Raw genomic sequence first — 11,958 nt, 5'->3', positions numbered from 1 at the left:
GCGGTGCTGCCGCCGCCATTTCGGGGCGCGTCCCCCCCGCCTCGGCAGTCGAGGGGCAGAACCGGGCGGGAGGTTCTTCTTCCCCTGCCCAGCGCCTTCCACCCGGGGTTTTCGTTTTCATTAAGTGCCACGTCCATTCTGTCCTTGAACACCTCCCGGGAATGTGACTGCACCACCTCCGTGGGCAGTCTATTCCGATGTTTAACCACGCTTTCTGTTAAGAAATCCTTCCTAATGTGCAACCTTAAGCTTCTCTTGAGGAGCTTGAGGCCATGTCCTCTTGTCCTGTCGCTTGTTGCATGGGAGAAGAGACAGATACCCAGCTGGCTACTACCTCCTCTCAGGTAGTTGTAGAGAGCCATAAAGCCCCCTGAACCTCCTTTTCTCCAGATTAAACAACCCGAGCTCCCTCAGCTGCTCCTCGTAGGTCTTGTGCTCCAGACCCTTCACTAGCTCAGTTGCCCTTCTCTGGATTTGCTCCAGCACCTCAATGGCCTTCCTGAATTGAGGGGCCTAGAACTGGACACAGGACTTGAGGTACAGCCTCACCACTGGGAAGAATCACTTGCTTAGTCCTGCTGGTCACACTATTCCTGATCCAGGCCAGGATGCCATTGGCCTTGGCCACCTGGGCACACTGCTACCTCATGTTCAGGAGGATGGAGGTGGATTTAGATGTACTGCTGCCTTTGTGTTATGGAAGTCTGAGCCATACTCCTGCCACAGCTCTTGAGTCTCTCCTAGCTCTCCAATGAGAGGAAGACCAAGGGGTGGTTTTGCTTGAACTATATGGCTGCCCTATTTGGATGGGCTCTGGGGTGACTCTCATGTCAGTGTTTCAGGCCTTCTGTGGGATGTGTGGAAGGGGCTTGTTTTCAAATGACCACATTTGTATGGATCCTGAGGTCCCTGCATGTTCCTATGGTGGTTTGTGTATTTCAGCATGTGAAGATTTGAAGTAGCATGTTGCCAGGATGTAACTCTTGTAACTAGTCTGTCCAGTTTAAACACTTTCCATTTTTGTTTTAATATCACTTGCCTTTGTCAGGCCTTGGGCAGCTTGTAGGCTGCTGAGAGGTCACTTTTCCCATAATCTTTCTTAGCATGCCTCACCTCTTGGCTTCTTACACCTGCCTTTCATGGAAGGTAGCCTAGAGGTGCCTGCTTAGAGCCTGCCTAGTCTGCTGAGGCTTCAGATACCAACAAATAGTTCATCTTAGATGGTAATTCTGCATCTTTGTAAAGAGAGAACTTCAGTAGAACTGTACTCGATGGGAAAGGTCATTCATGGGGTTTCTCCAAGTGCTTGTTTGCATTCTGTCACTTCAGCAAGTGAAAACTAACTGAGTAAATTAAAATCACTTGGGGGTCATGTGCATTGATGGAAATTAATGCCATTCAGTTCCATCAGTGGTCAACAGCGATCATCCGAGGTCTTTTGTACATTTTCTGAGCTTATAGCTAAAATGTGGTGTAAAATGTAAACTGTCACATAAATGTAAAATTTATTGTAAAATATAGTTTGCTCTTCCTGTCACAGTAGGTCTTCCACCTCCATCCTCTTGTGTGCACTTGCTTCTTGTTACAGTCTAGTTTGCAAATCTCTTTATGTGGCAGATCTATGCACTTAACTCCGGGACTTTCCAAAGAAGTGGGAATGAAGGCAGGGCTTCTGTCCAGGCTCTTGTGCTTTATGCCAAGCGATGAAAACAGGGCCATCACGGTTATTCAGAGAGCAAATTGAGTAAGAATGCTTGCCGGAAGAGATCTCTTCCTCTCTTGCTGCTTTATGCTATATAATGATTTCTAGAACCAGGGTAATCTTTAACTTGTCCAAAATCTTAAACATAAGAGCCAAACAAAATATTTACTGCCATCCAGTCTGGGAATATCATCCTTATGAGGAGAAGGAACATTGCTATGCACAGTGATGTAGTGATGTCACATTTTTATGAGGGTTGGGTTTTTTTTTCCTTTATAAAGTGACTTTTATCCAAGTGGAAGGAGTTTGTCTGCAACAACATAATAGGAGAGTTTATTCAATGTCTTAAAATAAATGCAATTTCTTCTGCTGGCCTCTTGTGATTGAGAAGGCTAAAGGGGTGGCTTTCTTCATGTCATGGAAACCAACAGTTGATAAGCACAGTGCTGGCTTATCGTGGTAAAGATATGTAGACAAAGGGTTACTGGCTGTCCAAGAGTTTCTCCATGTCGTGGGACTTTTGAAGCAGATACTTCAGCAGCAGTGTGGCTTTTGGTCGGACAGGAAGAGGCCAGCAATATGGTGGTAGTTCAAATACAGTAAGTACTCCACTTCCTTGCCTCACCTTTAAAGACACGCTGTCTCCAAAAGAATTTATGTGACACATAATTTAATGTAAACAAGGAAGATAATTGCTTTCTTAAAAACCTGTACTCTCTGAATTGAGTGATTTGTGTCCTCTCCCGAGATGTGGTTTGTTTTTTTTTTTGGTTGGTTGGTTGTTTTTTTTTCTTGTATTTTCTACAACTGTTAGCAGTGCAAACCATTGAGTCCCAAGGAGACAAACAAAGCATGTGCCAGTTTGAGTTGAAGCCCATAATCTCTTTCCAAATTTGGAAATTTGACATATTTCTGATTTCTTGCAGATAATTTTTGAATGTGTTTATTTCATCAAGCCCTTGTGTTCAAGGGCGAAGAAATATAGCTTTGAATATTATGTTCATGTACACAAGAGAGAAAAGAAAATTATTTTCTTTCTGTAAGCCAGTTCAGCCATGGTCTGTGATTTGTCAGCACTGTGGAGGGTCATCCAGTTTAGATAGAACTGGACACTTCCAAGGAACAGAACAGGATGTCACTGGCCATTGAAGAATTAGTCCTTTTCCTTTTGAATAAAAATTAAACCTGTGCTCCCAAGTGTGAGTCTGCTCAGGAGCAAAGAAGTATCATATTTTAGATTAGAAACTTATGTCCCAATTGCTTATAGCCTCCAGAGATTTTATGGGACTGTTCTCAAAGAAATTGTATTCTCTTGTTTTAGATGCTTTGGGATTACACATTGTAGACGTTCTGTAAGGCTCTGTTTTCTTTTCATACTAATTTGTGTTCTGTCCTTGTCTGAAAATGGACTATGTTTTGCCATTTTTCTTATAATGTCTTACTATTTTCTGCTTCCAGCTACAAAGAAACTTTTCTCGTCCTTTGGGCCTTTTCTGGTCTGCTGGATGCTAATGGATGACATGTATATCTGCTCCAGAGCCTTACCCATGCAAATAGCTTGTGAAGGCTGAGGCTGCTCCAACCAAACATGATTAAAAGTCATAGGAATAGAGATGGAAAAAGCTATTAGGTCAAGTAGTTCCCACACGCACCCCCTGAATCAGTACAGGTTTGTTTCCAATGATACATTTTTGGTGCTTTCCAGAAGGGGTCAGTGCAGGTCAGCGCTCGCTTTGAATCCAACAGCCCTTCCCCCTTCTTGAAAAATTAGGAAACCTGAATCTAGTGACAAGTAGGTTGCAAAACGTCTAGAATTTATGTTATAGCCTGTAATTTGATGTTGGGTGATCAAAAGCAGAAGAAATGTGTTCAAGTCCCACAACTTATCATCCAAGATTTTAAATGAGGAAAATTACTGAGCTCTTCAGAATTACTTGTTAGGTATGTATGTATATTAGATGTTACAGATCCTGAGAACTGTTCTGGGGATGCTTAGTGGTAGTGAGAGTGACACGGATTCACAGGTTTATCCTGTTGGATTGTCCATACTTAGAAAGCACATATTACAATAATATTTTGTAGTTACATAAACAAAAGTCTGGATAATTAAAATGAAATTTCTGATCATAAAAGACCAAAAAAAGTGACAAAACCCCTCTTAAGTCTAAATAAGGGAAGAGAATAACAATCATGTTTCACCGAAAATACAGTTCATCCTAACCAACCGCTGACATACAGGAACTTCCCTGAAGATTGTCCAGTGTCACGAGTCTGTTGGGGCACAGAGGCTCCTGCAGGGTTCATTGCACGCATGTGAACCGAGTGTCCTGGTCAAGAGTGGTCACATCTCATCAACAGGAAAGCCTGGCCCCTTCCACACAACAACAGTGTACCCCAAATGCCTGTGTCCATGAAGAAGTGGCAGCTAGCTTCTGAAATAGAGGATGGAGAGAATGGTATTGAGACAAAAATTAATAATTGGAAGTGGGGAGGGGGATGAAAAGGTGGCTGGAGATGGTAAGAAGGAAATGCTGCAAAGAGAGCAGAGAGAGATGGCACTCTGGTAGAGGAACGACCGACTCACTTGAATATAACTTGTTTATATTTTTAAGGTTTTCTTATTTTCCCAGTGGATATGGCTATTTTTCAAAGTAAAATAACCAAGTAATAATTTCATTACGTTTCCTTCCAAGATTTCAAGCTAAGTGTAAACAAGAAAAATCCAGTGGGAAAATTAATCCAACTTCCTTTTTCAAGAGCGCTTCAGTTCTGTTTCTCCCCTCACCACTCTCCTTATGTATTTTCATTGCTACTGTTCTTATACCCAGTATCTGTGGCATTGTTGACATCAGCTGCAATACCTCAGTGATGGCATTTATCAGAGAGAGAAGCCTTTAGGATCACTGAAAAGCACTTCTGATACAGAAACGATAAGTTCTGGGATTTTCAGTTTTTAAAAAATACTAATGACTTTTGATGCTTTGGGAATGTTCCATATGGGCAAGTCAAAGTGATGGAAAACAACTGAAGAACTTGCATTGGATTTAATCTCTGGCAGTTAATATTTGGGCTGCATGGGAGAATCGTAAGGAACAAAAATTCTGAAACAACACCATGGCAATCAGACAGGCAGACTTCCAAAGCTTTAATTTTTCCAGATGTTAAGTGCCTTGATTTTCCAGCTCAGGTGAAGGAGAGACTTCAGAAAAACAGACAATAAAAATCATTGGATTTGTAAGGGTTGGTTGGCATAAAGACCACTGCATCGCTGAGTGTTCAGATACCAGTGTGCTGAAACACAAGCAGTGCTAATATGCATTAAATGAAGTCAGAGGCTTTATCTGGGACATAAATCAGGATATGTTTTATAAGTTTTAAAATACATTTGTATGTTTTTACAATAAGAATGCTGCATCTTCAGGTGCTTCTAGGCTGCATTTTAACAAATGCCGAGTTTGCCTTCAATAACAGACATGCTTGTAAAAATGGCGAGGATGAGCAGGAGACTCAGAGTCCGCTGGTTCATTCCCATTAGGAGAGCCCTGGGGTGGTCTTTCACTGGGGAGCCATGGAAGCCTGAAGCCAGCTGTCTGCATCACTGTTCTGTGCTGTTGGCTGCAGAGCGTAGAGCCTTGACTCAGTTTCTCTTTTGTTGTCACCAAAGCTTGAGATTTATTAGAGAGGCCTTGGGACAACGTAGACAAAACCAGTCATGTTCAGTCCTTCCTTCTGCCAAACTGATGTATCGCTGTAGAAACTGCTTTATTGAGTATTTAGTGTGGACATCTGTAAGCTTCATATCCCTGTCTCTGAGTGCAGGAGGATCCACAAGCTCAGCTATCAATCACTACAGTCAAGAGTTATATGAGACTGGCTGAGTGCAAAGCAGGCTCTACAGCCCCTTCCAGCCAGAGATCAAACACCTAGACTTTTAGTGAAGTGGTATTTTTTAACCAGGCATAGAGTCAAGGCTGAAACAGTTTGCAGGAGAAAGTGCCAGCTGGGTTTATACTTCGTGAAAAGAGTAGAGGCTCTGTTATAATGACAAACTTTGCAATCCTCTTCTTGCTCATCTTCCCATTTTTCACTCCATGAGATTGGAGTGGGGGAAGCCCATGCTGTGCTCTGATGTTGGACCATGATGGGACGTGATGGGGAGATCTCCAGCAGGGTTTTACTCTTATGGCTCCTCCAGCCAGATGGCTTCAATCTACTGACCAATTCTCTGTGCTTTGTGTGAGGTCTGCATGCAATTTAAATGGAGCCTGTTCTCAGCTAGTTTTGCCTTTTCTTTGCCCCCCTCCCCCACATGCACATATATTCCCATCTGACCCTTTTCATGCTTCCCCCTTTCTTTAGCCTTTCGGGGAAATTGTGCTGGCACCATACAACAAATATATCAGCTGGACTCGCCTCAAAGTCCTTCAGTTTTGGAGGCTTTCAGTCATCTAACTCCTCCGAGTATTTCTGAGAAGAGTGCTCCCTTAGCCAACTGTGCTGTTGATGTGGTTCTCAGAGTGGTATTTCTTTGTGATGCTGCTGTTTTCCAGCTGTTTAATAGTTTAGAACATGGCATTTCATGTACACACCTATGTGTGCCACCACCGTCAGTCCCAGCAGATTTTTCTAATACACAAAGCACTGTTATCTGAACTTCTAATTATCTTTGCATTCTGCAAATCTGGAAAATATGCATTTGCTCTCTAGGTTATTTTTTTTTAAATTTTCCAATATTGTTCAGCGTGAAAAACCTCAAATATCATGACAAATAAAAGCAGGGAATGCCCTTCTCACTGCATTTTTATCACTTAGCACTAAAATTGCACTGAGTAATAGACAATAGGAGACAGTCTTATTAGGCAGTCTTGTAAAGAGAAGACAGTAGAAGACAATAGAAGAGTGATAACCATACAAGACAGTAGGACCTCTCTGTTTGTTTTGTTTAAGTCGTCATCAAGCTTGCTTCCTGGACTGGCATGTGGGAAAAAAGATCAGGTGGGCTGGAGTGATGATTGTTGGTCTGTTAAAATCAGTTTTACTTCATCCCTAACTGTCTGTGCTTTCTGCTTTGCAGTCTTTTGTGCTGCATTTTTAGTGAATTCTTTACTTTTATTAATCATTGATCTGGAAGAGGCTTGGAGGCTTCTGGAAAACTATAGTGTTGTCCTCCTTGCCATCAGGTGAAAACACAATATACTTTTGCATTTCCCTATGGCTTCCTCTACGAGTTGTAGCTGGCTGGATGCCTTATCTGTTTAGAGACAGATAAAGGAAAAAAGAATTTCCCTTGGGGAAAGAAGGACATGGTAGTATTTTTTTGATACTTTCCAAATCTCCTGGTACATTGGACTATAGGATCTACATGGGTCATGTTGTGCAGCTCAAAGAGCTGTTTCACTGATGAGGATTTCCAAAGTGCAGTGTGGTGCTTTTTGTAATTTAATTTCTGTCAGTTCTTTCCGGGAAAGGCATTCTGTGTCTGTTTGTGTGAGTGACAATGACAACCAATTCCCATTTTGATATCCGAGACATGAAAATAAAATCCCTTCTTGAGCCCAAAGACACTTATTTCTGGTACCCTGCAGATCTAGTATATAAACAAGAAGGACTCTGCTTTTGTATGTGTCCCCCCCAAAAACCCAGCAAAACAAAACTGTTAACTGTAATCTCACTGAGTGAATCAGAGAAGAACATGAGCTTGGCATGCAATAAGAAAGCTTAGGCAGTACTCAGCAAAGATGAAAGTGATATTGATGACCATAGTTTAATTGGGTTTTCATAAAACATGCTGTTCTTCACAATTTGGCTAATGCTTGATAGTTTCTTTTTATGAGTCTGGCAAGGCAATGAAACTTCAAACCATTTGCTTTGCAACTGGAAAAATGAACCAGAGAGATATTCAGAAGAGCACTAGGACTCTTTGTCTCTTGTATTAAGGAAAAGCACTTCAGCAGCAAGGGAACGAGAACCTCCCGCAATCACACAAGCACAGTTTAGCAGTAAATCAGCTCAGCTGCAGTCCTCACCACATGATATTCTGTAGTTGCCACTGGGGAGAATTCTGCTCATCTCCAGACAAGATTGTGACTTGAGTTAATATTTATTTCCGTTTTTACAGATGTGCTGTCCAGTGATGGATGGGGTGTGTTAACCTTCTACTTTTTCACACCTGGTCCACACCTGTTTGGGATCTCATTCCCTGTCCTACTGGGCAGCAGCTCTTGAACTTTGTTGGATCCTGGATCTTGGGCCAACTGAGGGTGGTGAAAAGCTTTGAAACTCTTGGCCAAAGGGCTTTTTGTTTTTAAAGTCAGAGAGGTTGGTAGGTTTTGTTTTGTTCTTGAATGAATATTCATTCTCATGACAGAAACATTTCACAATAAGCTGTTTTCATTTGACAGCTCTTTGGCAGTACATGTGTGAAATAAATTGGTTTTTTTGTAGTCCAGTTCCTAGTGGTCGAGAATATCCCTGTCTCAAAAAGGCTTTGGACTTTTGTTGCACTCATTGACAGTTTAATCAAAAAAGTTGTGGACTAAGTATTCCTTAGAGTCTAAACTCTCTAGAGAACGTAGAAGTCCATCCCCCAGCACACTGTGAAGAATCTTGTCTTGCCTGTGCAGCTCTTTTTGAGTAAGAAGGGGACTTTGGACTCCAGGGCTGTGGATTCAATAGCATGAAATTCAATACCAAAATTTTAAAACAAAAAACAAATGGTATTGTTTTGAATCCTTTTATAGCATGTTTTTTTCATTTGCACTGCGGGAGCTTTAAATATTAGTATGCGAGCACTAGCCAAATTTAGGTTGATCGAGACTAGAGGAGAGTTCAGAGAGACCCAGCTAAACTTACTGAGGAGGAGGCTCCATGGCAAATGAAGTTCCTTGTAGAGTGCCAGAAGACAAAGCATGATCTGGGAGAAAACTAATTTGCTCAGATGTCTTGAATTGCTCTAACTTAATTCTTCTAGTTTAGGAAAAGATCTGAGCAGCACTACTCAGTGCATTTGTAGTATTACTGTCTACTTGACTGGGCAGTGTGTGAATGGCAAGCATGTGGAGAGTCACTGTAGTTATTAATAACATAACTGAAAGCCAGAATAAACATGATGTTTCAGGCTTTTAAACTAATGTCAGTTCGAATTTGGATGGTGGACAGGCTACTAAGTGGATTTTAAATCCTCCTCTGTCTAGTCTGGTAGCTTTTTCAGGAGGTAAAATACTGAACTGTGGAGACCTTGGGACTGCTGCAACAGAGCGACTCACATATTCCACATCTGCTGGTTTCTGTCTGTATGGACTAAAGAAGGTGGTGAATTGAGACTGAGGTACATAGAAGAAGCTGTACTGTGAATGAGGGATAAGAACAATTGGGATGTCATAAGCAAAGGCCAAGGTGTGCAGCAGAGATGGGTTGTGGGATCACAGAGCTGAGTGGTGTTTAATTTGTGAGCAGACCAGCATGTCACTGTTGCACTGGGGGCTATCGATCAAGGCTCAAAGACAACTCCTGGGCAATATGTTACAGTCCCAGGGCAGAAATAGTAGGGGAGCTGCAGGTCAGCAGAGATTGTTGTGGTGACACCAGGGAAGAATAGAGAAAGAAAGGGAGTTGCCAGTCAGGAATGAGGGATGCTGGCAGAGCTCAGTATTTGGAGTAACTGGTTAGTGCTAAGTGCTTTCTTCTTCCTTGGATGCCATTATATGTCAGTTTTTCCTCACTGGGTTTCTTTTTTTTTTTTTTTTCCATTTTCCTGTAAGAATCTGAATCCCCCTGAGCAGCAGGTGATCCTGACTATAATGTAGAGGAATAAGCTTGGAAAGTTTTATCAAAAGAAAGTGGGTTATAAAAACAACTCTCTCTGCACGGCTTGAACCTGTCAGCATGACGCTGCCGACGATGCAGCTGGAGGGGAATGCGACAGGCTCCACAGCCCTGAGACAGAGCAGCCCACACAGCCTGCTAATGTTATGGGCCTGGCGTGGATTTGGGGAAGGTGTGCCTGCTTTGCCAGGTGGGCCATGCATGGAAGTCAGATGCTAAAGTAGCCGTAAGCCTATAATCAAAGTAATCATTTTGAATCTCAGTTCTGCCAAGAGCTTGAGAGGGGTAAGGAAAGTGCCTGAAAGTCCTGCTGGACTCATCTCCAATGTACAGGGTGCTTTTGAGTGTCTGCTTTGGGACTTATCTTTTGGCCCTTCACAAGATGAAAGGACTCTTTGCAAGGATAGTCCTCTCTGCACGTGGCTGCAGCATGAAGTTGCGCTGGTGTCCAGGTGTGGGGCAGTCAAATAAAGCTAGAAAGAAAGTGGCCAATGGCTGGGGAAGTTTGTGTGAAGTGGCACAGGATGCTGGTCTGCCCAGGATGTCTTGCTGCTCGGCTCAGTGTCAGTAGCCCTAGAGCAGGGGTTGCTGGAAACATTTCCATCCAGACAAATTGACTCTGTTTGTTCCTGTTGGCTTTGTTCCTTTCTCTTTTGTGTTCCAGAAAGGGAGAATTTACCCTCTGAAAATGCAGGGCTTACACGCAATTTTCCTGGAGCTCAGTTAGTCAGCCAAATCAGCAGGAGCTTTTTGGAAATGACAGGAGCCAGCTGAGGTCAGTTTTGATCTGGTAAGAACTTTACTAAACCAGTATTGGTTGGGAGTCACTTTCATTAGACCAAGTCAGTAGGAACTGCAGAGAGCTGGCTGAAAAGGTGTAATTCCTGGTGAGGAGTTCTTGGATGAAAATCACTTCCTAGATGAAGGAGTCAGGGCTATGCTGAATTATTTGAGTCTTTGTTCTCAACCAGGTGAACTAAACTACTCTCTTTAAGTTTTTTTCCATCTTTCCTTATTGTATACTAAGACTCTTTCCAAACAGACATCAGTGGACCTATAGCTTTTGCGTAAGGAGTATCAGAAGTTATTATGCCTTTTGTGGGTGCCCAGAGGCCAGGCTGGAACCTTCTCTGCTCACAGCTGCTGTCTTAATTCCACTGTGTGGTCCTCAGTCCAGTTGTATGGAGGCTTCTCTTGATCATCAGAAATACTGCAGGAAAGTATTTTCTCTCACTGTCCTCAGAGCTGTCTATTTGGAGAAGAGGTGTCATATCATAGCATGACACACGAATGTATGTAGTGCTATCTTCTGGCATATTTGGCATGCCATGTCTCTAGCTGTGCAGTAGCGTATGTGAGCATGTCCTTGTGTCTATCAGTTGAGGTAGCTCACCCTATCTCCCAGGATGATTTTGCATTCTGTTTTCTGGGTTGTTACATCCTGATGATGGCATAAATTTTCTCAGTGCTTCCAGGCTGTCCTGCTTCTCATGTGTCATCTGATCCATGTTCTTAAGTGACTAGCTGGAGATGCAGATCTCAGCTCAATTCTCTGCTTTGCCACAGACTTTCTGTGTGACCTTGACAAGTCATGAGGTGATTTTTCAAACATGTTTTTCTTGTGAGCAATTAAGGGGCACATTTTTAGAAGCAGAAGTCAAACTCCAAGAGAATAGCAAGAATGAGCTTTTGTGTGCTGGCCAGTCATGAAGTACAGAGTACCTACTTATGATCTGTGTGTTTTTATTTGAGAAATAATAGCTTAATTACCATATGATCAGGAGCATAGCTACGTTGGCAGAGACACCTAGGGGGAATGTGGTCTGCGTATCTAGAAGCCTTACTGCTGGACTGGGCATTGTTTACTGCCTCCTTTTCCCAGCCTAGGGCCATTTCCTTGTTTACTGAGTGATAAAAATGAGGACACTATAGAGTGCATCACTTTGGAGACATCTGCATGAGGGGTTTTGCTGGCACAGTTACATCAGCGGTCCTCTTTGGCCGGATGAGCTTTGCAGTGTGGGACAAGCCTTAGTCTTTGAGTTCCTCAGGGACTTAACTGGCTATGGTGTATAATTGTGCCTCTCTTCCCTATAGGTCTGTATGAAGATGGAACATATTAAAATTAAGAGTTGCACAAGTTGTAGCTGAAGGGACCATTGAAAAACTTTGATAGGTACAGTATCATTCAACTAAGATTTCATAAGATATTCAGTTCATAAAATGACTTGAAACATGTGCACTTAGTAAGTGGATGTGCAAACATGCAGAAGGTAGAGAGATGGATCAGTTCAACTTTTCTCTAATTCTAAATGTCCTTTGCAATGCTACTAAAGACACTTGTGTTTATATCCAAGGAAGAAAAATGTAAAACAGAAGAGCATTAAGGTGATCTGTTTACTTTTAGCTACTCACCTGTCTTGCACGGTGTT

At 42.4% G+C, this 11,958-nt stretch overlaps 1 long non-coding RNA gene across 3 annotated transcripts in view; it reads left to right on the top strand.

The window, feature by feature from the left end:
• Nucleotides 1-31: 31 nt before the first annotated feature.
• Nucleotides 32-11,958, top strand: part of LOC135411214 (uncharacterized) — a 33,237-nt gene continuing 21,310 nt past the window's right edge. The window contains exons 1-2 of one of the 3 annotated variants that reach the window (XR_010429054.1): nt 32-344; nt 11,624-11,702. This is a non-coding gene — a long non-coding RNA (uncharacterized LOC135411214). Of the gene's footprint in view, nt 11,703-11,958 lie in introns of all 3 variants that reach the window. The other 2 variants (XR_010429053.1, XR_010429052.1) reach the window with 2 other exon arrangements.

Source organism: Pseudopipra pipra, chromosome 3 (genome assembly GCF_036250125.1).
Source record: "Pseudopipra pipra isolate bDixPip1 chromosome 3, bDixPip1.hap1, whole genome shotgun sequence".
In the NCBI taxonomy this organism is placed as follows: domain Eukaryota; kingdom Metazoa; phylum Chordata; class Aves; order Passeriformes; family Pipridae; genus Pseudopipra; species Pseudopipra pipra.
This window is presented reverse-complemented; position numbering and strand designations above follow the sequence as displayed.